We start from the raw sequence: 14026 nt of genomic DNA, 5'->3' as shown, positions 1-14026 counted from the left end.
GTCGGGCGCCCTGAAGGCAGAGCGCCCGACGCTTCGGGAACCATTCCGCAGCCCAGGCAGCCCTGTGGGAGGTCCCACAGGGCTGCCTAGGCTGCGGATAGCAGCCTGCTTCTCGCAGCGTCGAGCGCCCTGAAGGCAGAGCGCCCGACGCTTCGGGAACCATTCCGCAGCCCAGGCAGCCCTGTGGGAGGTCCCACAGGGCTGCCTAGGCTGCGGATAGCAGCCTGCTTCTCGCAGCGTCGAGCGCCCTGAAGGCAGAGCGCCCGACGCTTCGGGAACCATTCCGCAGCCCAGGCAGCCCTGTGGGAGGTCCCACAGGGCTGCCTAGGCTGCGGATAGCAGCCTGCTTCTCGCAGCGTCGAGCGCCCTGAAGGCAGAGCGCCCGACGCTTCGGGAACCATTCCGCAGCCCAGGCAGCCCTGTGGGAGGTCCCACAGGGCTGCCTAGGCTGCGGATAGCAGCCTGCTTCTCACAGCGTCGAGCGCCCTGAAGGCAGAGCGCCCGACGCTTCGGGAACCATTCCGCCGCCCAGGCAGCCCTGTGGGAGGACCCGCAGGGATGTCTAGGCTGCGGATAGCAGCCTGCTTCTCGGAGCGTCGGGCGCCCTGAAGGCAGGGTGCGCAAGACTTGGGGCGGCAGCGGACTGCTTGCGCGCACCTAGAAGCTTGGGGCGTGCTGAGGTCAGCGCGCCCCAAGCTTCTGCATGCCGGCAAGCAGTCCGCTGCCGCCCCAAGCCTCCCGCACCCGGCAGGAGGTCCCGCTGGGTGCGCAAGGCTTGGGGCGGCAGCGGAGACCTTGCCGGCACGCAGAAGCTTGGGGCGCGCTGAGCTCCGCACGCCCCAAGCTCCTGGTGTAGCGCAGCGCACCTGGGGGGGAAATAAAAAATTTTTCCTTCATTTCCCCCCCTAAAATCTAGGTGCGTCTTATGGGCCGGTGCGTCTTATGGGGCGAAAAATACGGTAAGTCTTTAGAGAACTACGTCAGAGTTTGGAGGACAGTGTGTAGAGATGGGAGTGCCAGAAGTTAATCATATTCTTCCATTTGCCTTTTTTCTGCCATGGGGGGCAATGGGGGGGAGGGGGGAATAGCAGCATGACTGCCCCAACACTAGTTAATAACATTCTTCTCAAAGTCAATATAAATGTGAAACCAGGCATGCAAAAACTGGGATCTCATACTGGTCTTTAGAAGCATGCAGATCCCTTGAATATTAAAACCATGCCCTCCCCACAACAAGTCTCAATTTGATAAATTGCAGGTTCACTATAGCTCAAAACAAATAAGCAAAATCAATACCTTACTTAATTTCAAGGTTGAAGAACTTTAGACATCACAGGATTGTGGAAATCCATGAAATATTGGGAAAGTGAAATCAAACGATGGTTTCATCTCTGCAAATTCAATGGTTTGGCCTGGTTTGAATAATTGCAAGCATTCAAGAACTGACATGTTACATTCCTGTAAATCATGTCTGTATGTGTGTGCTGTATTTATGATCAGCTAGAACTACAACTACGCAGCTGGATCTACCATTTCTTCCCATCTCCATCCTTTGTTAGCTTTTCATAAATGATCTCCAATGAAGAATAAATGTTGGGCAATGTGAATAAAGGTGAAAGTAATGTTGAAAAGTCCAGGGGGAAGTATGACTTCTTTTGTTCTTACAGCGAATAATAATAATTAATTAAAATTCAGCAGGCATTGAAACTCATCTGCCACTGCCACTCCCTTTTGCAATAAGAGAGTAATAACGCTTTTTCGATTTGTATTTTTGTACTGGGGCTTTTGTTAAGAAATACTTAGGAAAAGCACCACATATAAAAATATGAGATTCATATAGATCTATCAATCCTAGGTGCTATTTAGCTTATTTCCCCTTATTTGCAAGGTTTTTCATTTCAAAAAAAATATTTTAAAGGTAAGGTAAAGGTAAAGGTACCCCTGCCCGTACGAGCCAGTTGTGACCGACTCTAGGGTTGCGCGCTCATCTCGCTCAAGAGGCCGGGAGCCGGCACCGTCTGAAGACACTTCTGGGTCACGTGGCCAGCGTGACGAAGCTGCAACTGGCAAGCCAGCACCAGTGCCGCACACGGAAACGCCGTTTACCTTCCTGCTATAAAGCGGTGCCTATTTATCTACTTGCACTTAAGAGTGCTTTCAAACTGCTAGGTGGGCAGGAGCTGGGACCGAACGACGGGAGCTCACCCCGCCGCGGGGATTCGAACCGCCGACCTTACGATCAGCAAGTCTTAGGCACTGAGGTTTTACCCACAGCGCCACCCGCGTCCCTTTAAAGGTATCTCCTGCTTATTTCTCAAGGCAGCAGATGAAACAATAAACATCCACATTTATGTGCCAACACAGAATCCTAATTTTGCTATTAAAAACCAAAAACAATGACTGTGAGTTGTATCCAGCATTACTCATACTCAGTAGACGCACTGAAATTAATGAACACAATTAATTTAGGACCATTAATTTCAACTGCTTTGAGCAAAACTTAGTCGACTACAGCCCACTCTCTGGGAATAGTAGTCGAAACAGAAAAGCCCTTTTTTCAAAGGGCAAGTTTTTGTTTGCCACCTAAAACAATGGCATGTGTGATCTCAGTAGGAAAGACCTTGCACTGGGATGGGGGGAACCAGAACAGAAAAAGCCCCCTAGCCTTTAGCTGCCAAGCTTTTTGTGGTTAAAGAATCTGGAGTACAGTGGTACCTTGGTTCTCAAACGCCTTGGTTCCCAAACTCAAAAAACACAGAAGTGTTCTGGTTTTTGAATGTTTTTTGGAAGCCGGACGTCCAATGTGGCTGTCAGCTATTGTTTCCAGGGTGCCTTGACCAATCAGAAGCTGTGCCTTAGTTTTTGAACATTTCGGAAGTCAAACGGACTTCCGGAATAGATTAAGTTTGGTGCTTTTGTTTTTGCTATTTATTTTGCATTTTTGTTTTTGAGGCTTTTTCAGTTAATTTGTTTTTGTGAATGTGTGGAACCCAGTTTGGCTACTGATTGATTGATCTGGGTGGCTGGGGAAACAGATAAAAGCCCCCCATCCAAACAGTGACTATCATCAGTGCAGGTAAGAAAAAACATTAATTTTTATTTTTATCATCTACAATACTGTCTTATTTATTTTATAGTACAGTACAATGATTATTGCTTTCATTCTATGGATCAATGTTCTCGTTAGATAGTAAAATTGATGTTAAATTGCTGTGTTAGGGGTTGTTTTTAAAAGTCTGGAACGGATTTATCCATTTTGCATTACTTTCTATGGGAAAGCGTGCCTTGGTTTGGGAACTCTTTGGTTTTGGAACAGAATTCCAGAACGGATTTTGTTTGAGAACCAAGGTACCACTGCCGTACCTTAGACAGTGACAGGATAGGATTTGTGGAGGAAAGTGGTCATTAAGATACCCAGGTCCCTACCCATTTAGAGCTTTAAAGGTGAAGATTAGCACCTTGAATGGAACCAGAAAACAAGCTGTCACCCTGTGTAGATCAAACAATAATAATATGGTCAAAATACTTCACTGTGGTCAACATACAGCATTTGTGTCAGTGGACGTTTCTGGACCCTTTTCAAGGGCAGCCCTACGTAGAACACACATTACAGGAGATTAATCTGGAAGTAATTACAACACGAAAGACCATGACAAGGTCTGGGACAAGGTTTTGTAAATGGAAAAGGACGCTCCTTCCTTGAAACTTTTGTTGTTGTTGTTAAGCCTGGAGCCTATCCCTCTGGCTGTTCTCATGGGAAGGTTTTGTGATGTAACATCTTCTCAGGGACATTTCTGAAAGTGCTGCAGCGAGGCTAGACAGCTGCAGTCCCTTGTGCTGCTGGCAAGCAGTCTGAGAAGCTCAAAGGAAGGAAAACAGCAGTGTAGGATACTGCCGTATGGTGAATCCGACCATTGATCCATATAGCTCAGTATTGCCTGTGCTGACAGATGTTATCTCTTAAGGGTTTCAAGCAGGAGACATTCCCAGTCCTTACCCAGGGATTGAACCTGTGAAACTTCAACACCCAGAGCACTGAGTCATGACTGTTCCTCAAGCAACAGAAACAATGAAAAACACTTGTAGTCTTATGCAGCTCTTGAGTAAGGTATACACCAAACCTTCAACTCCAAACCTTGCCATTTTTCTTTACATTCACCCACTTCACTCAGAAGGAGATGAAAAGGGGTTCCCATCTCTGTGGGGGGAACAAAGAACCCTCAGAAGAAAGGGGCAGTTTTTGGTGCACCTTGGATCATTCAGACATGAGAAATATTGTGTTAGTTTTCCCAATTATTATGCTAGTGCTTCTGTTCTATTTCCTAATGTTTCTTGCACACTGCAGTGCTGTTTGCACTGTGGAACGATGGCTTTTCCACTGATATACCGATCTCTCATGCTAAATATAAGCCACACCAGTCGTGTGGTGTGACACAGCAATGAATGCCACCAGACAACATCGCTACTCCTCAGCCTTTCCACACATATGTGCTTCTATTCACCCAGTATTCACACATGAAAAATGGCAGGAAAGAACTAGATTCTGGCACACTGCCCCAAATTTCATCACTTTACTCCCACAATTTTCTGGGTTAACAGGGTTGCAAACAGATTTTTCTTCTTCTTCCTGGAAGTAATTAACACACCAATAAGTGCTAAACCTCCACTATATGCTGCTAGATTTCTGGAAGTGGCTCTTGGGGTCATGTTAAAGTTCAACTATAATGTGGAAATTAACAGTTAGAGAAATGAAATAAACTGACGTGCAAATGCAGCCCTTTACTTATTTCTGTTCAGAAATCTAGTCTTTTCTAGCCAGTCATCTTCTTTCTCTTCCTCCCTTCCTCTCGAGGTCTAGCATATATTGCTTCTTTCCTCAATTAATCAGCCAGATCACCCTATTCAGTCATCTGGGAGGATTTTAAATCTCAATTTCCTAAATGAAAAAAATATATAAGGGGAGGGGGGAAGCTTAGCAGTTCATCCTTCTTAGCCAGAAAGCAACATTCAAGATGAGCTTCAGATGGCTTAGAATAATTACGGCCAGGCTTCAGTTTCACAAATGCTCAAATTACTCGGTTTATGTATCATTTAGATTAAAATATTGTCTAGAAGGTACTGAAGACACACCCTGATCCCCCTTCACGTTTTAAGCCTGTATATGTGACCATTATGTGTCTAATATCTATTATTACATGTTGGGTGTGCTTATTAGAAGGGTTCAGTTCAACTATATTTGTCTTGAGCATACACTAGTAAACAAATGGGACTTGCAATAAAATGTTGACAGCGCAAAGTGCTCTGGATCAGGATTCCAGCCAGCCAGACTTTTTTGCAGCGTACTACATTTCTTCCATGTCCCCAATTCCTCCCCCCGCAACAGAAACTAAGTGCTCTGTGGCCAGCTGACTAGTGGCAATTCAGAAGTGGGCAGGCTAGCAGGCTAGCTTAGGGGATGCAGGCAATGCCACATGACACACACAGTTCTGCCTTCCAACACCACACTGCTACTGCGCTGCTCACCCAGCATTCGCCGCCTGAGGCAGCTGTCTTACTCGGCCTAATAGTAGGACCGGCCTGTTCCTATTAAGGGAATTTATCTGACCATCATGGTTGAGAAATTAACTTTGAGCACATCTACACCATGCATCTGAAGCACATGGCTCCCCTATACCAAGAATCCTGGGAGTTTGTTAAGGGTGCTGGGAACTTTAGCTCTTTGAGGGTAAAAACTACAGTTTCCAGTATTATTTTGAGGGGAAGGAGCCATGGCTGTTAAAGTGGTACAAATACGCTTTAGATGTGTGGTGTGCATGTGATCTTTGGCTCTTCCAAGATTACAATGCAGGTGGATTCCTTCAGCTTATTTGCACCCGGCTTCCCAGCAACCTCCACTTTGCACCTGCTTGGCAACAGCTCGTGTTCTAAGACAGGAATCAGCACCACAGCATTTAGTTCAGCCTTAGCACCCTGTTACGGTTATTATGCAGATAAGCAGAATGTTTATGAAAGAGCTGAGGAAAATGCATGCATAGAATTAAAACTTCCTGCCTGAGTCTGAAATGCTTTTTTGAAGTTAATGAGAATGGCTTTGGACGTTAGAGTGATTATAATTCTTTATTTCTGCTTTGTAAATAAAGTCAGTTGTGGGGGGGGGGTTTAGGAGGAGGTTGAGAAAAAGTGAAACTTGAAATATTGTTTTACCTGTCTAAGGCAACTTAGTAAATATTTAATTACATTACTTTAAATAGTGGTAGGTTAAAAGGAAGGGGTGGAGCAACCCATAAAAATGCAGTTTGTTTAGTACTTTGATCTTTTTTTAAATCACACTCATCTGCCTCTTTCTTTTTTATGTATTATTTAGTTAGCTATTCAATTTATATCGTCCACGAGAAGCCCAGGGCAGAAAGCAACAAGTGATAAAGCAATAAAATAAATATTCAAAACAATTCCTAGTCTGGGAAAGATCTCATCTTAAAAGCAGGCATGTTCAAAGTCTGGCCCACTGGTCGATTTAATCCAGCCCCTGTGGCAGTTTATTTCCTGGTGTAAAATTTTGAAAAAAGCTGAACAACTTCAATCCCCAAAAATGCTGAACAGTGTGGTGTAGTGGTTAAGAGCGGTAGACTCCTAATCAGGTGAACCACGTTAGCATCTCCGCTCCTCCACATGCAGCTGCTGGGTGACCTTGGGCTAGTCACACTTCTTGAAGTCTCTCAGCCTCACTCACCTCACAGAGTGTTTGTTGTGGGGGAGGAAGGGAAAGGAGATTGTTAGCCACTTTGAGACTCCTTAAGGTAGTGATAAAGTGGGATATCAAATACAAACTTTGGGGGGAAATACCCCCCAAAGCACAACAACTTCAATCCTAAAAAAAGCTCCACAACTTCAGGGTTAAATACTTAAAAAATCTCAACAACTTTGGTCAGCCGTCACACCTGTTCACTTCATCAAATCTGGCCCTCTTTGAATAAAGTTTTGACACCCCTGGCTTAAAAGGCTTGTTGAGATAGGAAGGTGTTCCGCAGGTGCTGAAAAGACAATAGCAATAGTATCTGTCTAATATTCAAGGGGAGCTGATTCCAAGGGGCAGGTCACTAAAGGCCAGACTCCAACATTGTACAGAGCAGATCTCCTGATAAGATGTTATCTGCAGAAGGCCCTCACCTGCAGAGCACAATGATGAAATGGGCATTTAAGGAGTGAGATGATCTTTCATGTATCTGGTCCAAAGCTGTACAGGCATTCATATACCAAAATCAGCTTGAACTTAGCCCTGCAGCTAATGGCCAGCCATTGCAATTCTTTCAACAGCAGGGTAAGACACTAGCAAAATCTTACCCCAGAAAAAAAATGTAATAAATTTTATTTAAAACAATAATGAAAGGTGAGCTGGCATACTATGCAGGTGAGGGAAAAGTAGTATAGTAAAACCCACAAAAAGTCTGAGAAATCTCAAACTTGACAAAGAATTGAGTGTGTGTGAGAGAGAGCTTAATACATGCAAAGCACCATATGTCAAATAATCCTACCTCCATATGTGCTTTGATAGGTTCTGATGCGGCTTTGCTGACACAGAAAGCAGTCTTGCAGTGGAAGAGAACAATCACAGTAAATAATATGCTCTCAATATGCCGTGACAGTAAAAAATGGGAAAGGCTTGTTAAGAATTCTTAGAAAAGGAATTAAGAAGTATCATGATAATTGCACAAAGAGAGGGTGTGTCTGAATTTGGAACAGTCTGTACATTTATGATTGCCCATTTCCAAATGGATATATTGGAAATAAAGAAGGTAACATAAATGATCCAAGGGAATCTATCAGTTCTTAACTAGAAATGCCATTCTATTCTTGTCTACCCAAAAGTAAGTCCCCTTATGCAGAGCTCTGCAGCCTAAGAATTAGGATGTGTGCTCCAGCACATCCAACAACATCTGGAGGGCCACAGACTCCCCACTCCTGCGTCAAACAGTTGAGAATGGTTGCTTTGCAAATAAGGTTAGTGAAAGGAGAATGTAATGTAAGATGGTATGGGAAGTGTGACTGCAGAAATATGCTTTCTTCTCTCTCCCACACATGCACAGATACAAGAACTCAAGGTCATCAAGTGAGAACTGAGAACATATGGAACTCAATGAGCGAGGATGTCATGATGGCCACAAATAAACATGGCAATAGCTTTTTTAAAGGATTAGTTGTGTTAATGAAGGATAGGTCAACTGGGAGAAGAACACACAAGTACTGATACCAATGTAGTTTTTTATTTATTTTTGTCTGTAAGGTCAGAGTTATGCTATAGCTTTATGAGAAAACTGGTAAAAGATATAATCCATTTTCATCACTGCCTTCTAGTCATGATTGTTAGAAATGCAATCTCCATTTTCATTTATAAGAAACTGGATCGTGTTGATCCCATAGGGGAAGACAAGCCTCCTGAAAAACTTCCTGGGGAAGGCTTTGCCAACCTGCTGCCCTCCAGATGTTTTGGACTGGAACTCCCATCAGCCCAAGCAAGCACAGTTTAGGAAAGCCTGTTTTAGGAGATGTGGCTGGCCTCTAGGGACAAATTGCTGAGGTAGGTAATTGGAAAGATAACAGCCTTCCATGTATCCATATAAGATGTGCCCCAAAGGAAGGATGAATGCACATAATTCCAAGGACAAGGGCAGCCAACGTGGTGGTCTCTAGACGCTGAGGACCACAACTCTCATCAGTGCCAGCCAGCATGGCCAATGGAGTTGCAGTCCATGTGGGCAATTACTGTCTGGGAAAGCCCCATAGCAAGTGCAGAAAACCTCTTGTCGAGACCTAATAGCTTACGGATGCCCCATTCTTGAACTTTAAATTCATATGGGATGTTATGTGAGAATGTGTAACTGGCTTAAATGAGTCCAAAGGGTTGAAATGGTCCAAGTGGCACTTGAACGCACATCCATCTGGCTGTAACCTTAGGCTGATAAAAGGTAGACTGTTGGAGTGTTGTTCCATCACAAGTCACCTTGACAATACTAATGGAATAGGCTGTCTAAAGTCCTGCTGAAAACCTAGGGTCGCACTTTTCTCTAGCCCATAAGCTCCATGCTCTATTCATTCTTCTGTAATGGGTGTTATTAAAAGAAACTTCAAATGCATCTCTCTTAGCTAGTGTCCTCTCCTGTCTTGTGTGCTGCTGCTGATTGGAATTTCAATTAAAATATATTTCTCAATTATATCTATTATAATAAACTATACGAGCACGTGTTTTTGCATCCTCCATTTATGCCTAATTAATCATTCTAGGACTGCCAGTACAGGGAGCAGCAAAGTCAACCTCGTCTGTGAGAAGTACTAAAAGCAAGACATATTTATTATGCTTAACTGCTTAAATTATAAAAAGGCCACGCTCACAGCTCAATGGGAATTTGTGTGTGTTATGTTTGCAAGTAAGTGCTTTCCCTGATTGACTAAAGAAGCATCTTAAAGTCTTTAAAGGATAACAGAGCTCTTGTTGCTGAGTAACTCACTTTAAAAAAAAAGTTAATTAAACTTTTGGTCTGATACACTGTTTCCTACTTGGAACAGACAAGGTATTGCTTCACTTGGAAAACTTAAAAGTGGAAACTGCTTCCCCAAAGCTGATAATCTTTCTTATCAGATTAATGCAACATTTATATTTAGAGTGAAACAGCAACAACCCAATATTACAATGAATGGCTGACAACTCTACCCAACCCCCCAAACTGAAAAAGGCAGGATTTAATATGGAATGCTAACACAAAAATTATGGCAACCAACCAGTTACTAAACGAAAATGAACACTCAATCCCAACCAACCAACCAATGACCCGACCCTCATCTCTCTAAATTAAAACAGTCAAGATTTCATATATTACACTTACACAAAATGGTTTCAAAATAACTAGCTATCAACTGACCCAGTATTCTTTTGTCCCCTGACTACATAGTCTAAGGTCACAGGCTCACCTTTAATCAATGTACAATTTGCATACATTTAGATTACTTTGCATATGTTACTACATTATAGCTGGTTTTAACTCTAAGAAGTGGCAGCCTTGCATAGGCGCCGACTCCATGGGGCTTGAGGGGGCTCGAGCCCCCTCAAAAATTCGTTTGGGGGGCTCCGCCCCCCCAATAATCTCCGGCGCCCCTCCAGCAGAGCGCCATCGCCGCCCCTCCCCCAGCCCAAAATGCACAGGGTCGGGCTGCATGCCTCCTGCCCTCCCTCCCGAGCAAAAGCTCCACCCAATTTCCGCTCCGGAGCTGATTAATAGGCGCAGCACGCTCTCCCCTATTCGATCACGAGGAGGCGGCGCCACTTTATTTGCATATTCATGAGCTCATTTATTATTCATGAGCTTTCCCGGGCCCCCCCAATATTTTTTATAAGTCCGCGTCCCTGCAGCCTTGGTACACACAGGGCCCATTGTGAAATAATATAATCCCATTTTTCCCATTTTCAAATGTAGATTTATATCCCCCAAAGCATGAGCATTTTCATTGCAATTTATAGTAGCTTCCATGCAGTAGTTATAACAAGCAGAATGTGTGAGGAGAAAGAGGAGAAATGAGCTCATAAAAGCCTCTGAAAAAATATACACTCCTGATCACATGCAACATCGGGCCTAATTCTAAGAGAAGAGACATAAAGAATCTCACTTGATGGGTCCAGAAAAGACTATGCTGCAGATATGACTGCATGCAATTGTTTATACACTCCTTTGCAGAAAGTTTTTCTACAGAGAAAAAGGTCCCCCTATATTTTTCCTTCCTCTGCAATCATTAGACATTGACAGTACTCAAGATTGCTGTGTAGTGGGGGCTGGGGCTTTTGGGGACTGATAGGTCAGAAGGCAGAAAGACTGACTGAAGATGAAGCCAAAGCCAATGACAGCTGCAACCAACTAATTCTACCTTTGTCCCTGCCTTCCTGTCTGCTGATTTCTACAAGGGCAACACTGAGACTAAGGAGGAGAAGGCTGCGAGCCAGTGCAACCTCCTGAAATGATTGTAAGTAAGAAGGTAGGCAGGTGGGTGGGGATGCCTGGGCCAGCCCAAGACATTTTGCCACCTGAGGCAAGCCCCATCCCTGCCAGGGAAGAAAGGATGTCTGAAGGTCTACATCAGGAACAAGGGGGTGGGGAGGGAGATAAAGATATCCATTGGGAACAAGGGTGGGAGGACACCAGCAGCACCTCCTATTTGACAAGAGGGGGTGTTGCTGAGGAGATTTGGCCTCCAAGGAACATGCTGTATAGTAGTTGCACAAGGCAAGACTCTTCAGAATCATGTGGAACTATATTGTTCTTGCCAACACAGCAGAAGGCATGAATGTAATGTTGATGATTCTCAATCAAGATGTAGCAGGTGCTGCACGTAGGAAATGTAGAGTTCATTCTTATATCTTCCTCATGCATTCAAAATAATGCACGGCAGCTGAAACTGGAGACAGAGGCCATACAAAAATGTTCATTGCCCGTGCCCTCAGAATCCCTGCTCACGCCTCGAACACCCCCTTTCTCCCCATCGTTCCTGTATTGAGTGGAAAGGTTTGAAATGGGCTTGTAAATGCTTTGTTATTCTTCATCAGTTTCTACTTTTGAGCAAGAAGCTGCTGCTCTTTAGACCAAGTTAGAAGACAGAGGGTATCTGTCAGCAGTCATCAAATCAGCAAGGAAGATCCATCTTCTTTAACAAATTTTATGTACCACTTATTAAAACAAAATACCTCCAAGTGGTCTACCATTGATAAGATAAGAGCTTTTTGTTCCTTGTGATTGTCTGCAGAACAATAGGAAAGTCTCAGTTTTGTAGTCTCCCTTCTCATTTTCTTATTAAAAGTTGATAAAGAGAAATGTCTCAAATATGCCAAAATGAGGAAATGTTTTATTATAGATAGGTGCCTAACATGTTTCAGCATGATTGCCTTATCAAGAGCTTATTCTCTTATTTCTTTGCAACTTTAACCAAGAAAGCTCTGTTACGAAAGAATTTGCATGGAAAAAGCCGAACTTCCTGGTTTATGTGCTGACTAAAAGTTAACACAGCGTTATTAATAAATATTGGTTTATTTCTACTAATACTTATACAAGAGCATGGGTGCAACTATGCCCACGGGACATTATTCATGTGGTCATTGTGTGCTTTGTAAACATACTCCTAAATACAAGTCCTTCACTAATCCTGTGGATAAAAGGGTTTATTCTGTTTGCAGTTTCTCAACCTCCTGCAGCACCTCCAATCTTATGTACACTACAGAATGTGCATGTCACAAACTCTACATTGAAAAAAATGAACCCCCCTTTTAATCAGTGTCAAGTATGCGCAGATAAAGTTTTCAATGGGCCTAATTAGTTCTCTTTGTATACAGAGCATGTGTAAAAAAAAGTGGGAATCAGTCTGTCTCTTTGTTATCCTTGCATATGTTTACTCATGAGAAAAACCGTTCAATGTGGTAGTACATATTTTTCCCCTTTCCTTCTTTCTTTAAGGTGCATTGCTCAATTCGCCATCTGGAACTTGTTAGCAGTTCTATAAGGAAGACTTTCTTTCTACATTCAATCCTCCTCATGGGGCTGCATAGACTGCTAGTATTCCTGCAAGCTGATTTAGTCATCTGAGAGTGTTTGAAAGCTGAAGGTGTTTATTGGATTCATTTTCAGAATGGCAACTTAGATTTGTTGGTCTGATTTATTTATTTTTAAGGATGTTGGCACAAACACTTGTGTCTATGTAAATCAAACACACAAGATAATTTACCTGTCAAGGAGAGGCCCACTCCTCCCACCCCAGCATTGCATCTTGACATGTTCCTTTGAATGAACGAACTGGGCTGTTGCTTTAAATGGGGTCAAGTTACTAGGGCACTTTCCTGGCAGGTGGGTCAATGTTGCTTCCCGGGAGAGGCGAGGCAGTGGGGAGGTTGGTGTGGTGCAAAAAACTAGCAGGAATGCCAGACTGGCTCTGCCCATGGGTACAGGAAGCATCTGGAGTCTCCTGGGAACCTTACGCATATTTTTCTGAGGAAGGCAGGAAGATAAAAAATGTGGCAAACCAACTGAACAGTGCCAGGACATATGAGGGAGAACAGCAGTAGCCTATTATGGCTGCATTCTATACACATTTACCTAGGAGTAAGCCTCATTGAATTCAGTCAGACTTCAAGTGATGCAGGAGATCTGGGTTTCCAAAAATCGGTTTCTTTCATTAAAAACAGTCATAATGTAGTCATATTTGGACCATTGGGGAAGAGTGAATTAATTGCTTTCTCCATGCCTTATCTCCCAACTTAATTTCCCCCTTGAAGCTATTAGCAGTGGAGGAGGAAGGGGAAATACCATGCAGTTTATGTAAGGGAAACTGCATAGGGCAAAGGGCTAAATCACCCCTCACACAGCTTCATTACCCTGATCCAAAAAACCATGGGTTTTGAATTAAAGGAAAGGACATAGGTAAATCCATCCTATGTAGTATGAATATCTGAGTGGGTGTTTTTACATATTATACGTTGACATTGTCGATCAAAGTTTAGTCCTTTATTTATTGTTAGCTTTACTAATCAAGTCTCCAATTCTTCCCCATGGCTTCTTGTAGCAATGGCTCCGATTTCTGGAAAGCCACGATAAGCGAATGTGGGCTTTGGCACGGAATTAAATGCTAAGCAAACATTGGAAGCAATCCACTAAGCACAGAAGCTGCCCATCTGTATTCATTTCCATGGGGGTCTATGCAGGGCAATGATGTCTGAGCACCAGCGGTGCCCTGTGGATTGCATCAATGGCCTGGACTCGTTAAGAGTGATGTTGCTTAATGGCAGCGGTGACAGAAACTGCCTTCCAGATGACTTGAGTCTTTGTAGGTCAGTTCTCTTCAAATTAGGTCTCTTCCTCAAGGCCCATTATCTTAAATTGCAGGTGATATAACCAGTAATGCCAGCTACTAACCCACATTTCAGTAATCCCATTATGCTTATAGCAGAGGGCTAAGTGTCCGGGTAATTGCAATCCAAATGGTATGAAATGAATGAAGT

General features: G+C 43.5%; 1 protein-coding gene and 1 long non-coding RNA gene across 11 annotated transcripts in view; one reads left to right on the top strand and one right to left on the bottom strand.

Moving 5' to 3' along the window:
• LOC308596132 (uncharacterized protein) overlaps nt 1–14026 on the bottom strand; it is a 270729-nt gene that overhangs the window by 124696 nt on the left and 132007 nt on the right. The gene's annotated exons all lie outside the window — the stretch shown is intronic.
• LOC308596139 overlaps nt 1–14026 on the top strand; it is a 231686-nt gene that overhangs the window by 215405 nt on the left and 2255 nt on the right. For all 6 annotated transcript variants that reach the window (XR_014012350.1, XR_014012351.1, XR_014012352.1 and 3 more), the window contains 7 exons: nt 3966–4108; nt 7867–7998; nt 8419–8575; nt 9280–9422; nt 10949–11007; nt 12489–12636; nt 13591–13855. This is a non-coding gene — a long non-coding RNA (uncharacterized lncRNA). The remainder of the gene's footprint in view (nt 1–3965; nt 4109–7866; nt 7999–8418; nt 8576–9279; nt 9423–10948; nt 11008–12488; nt 12637–13590; nt 13856–14026) is intronic.

This window comes from Podarcis bocagei (assembly GCF_964188305.1).
Source record: "Podarcis bocagei genome assembly, chromosome: 10".
Classification (NCBI taxonomy): domain Eukaryota; kingdom Metazoa; phylum Chordata; class Lepidosauria; order Squamata; family Lacertidae; genus Podarcis; species Podarcis bocagei.
This window is presented reverse-complemented; position numbering and strand designations above follow the sequence as displayed.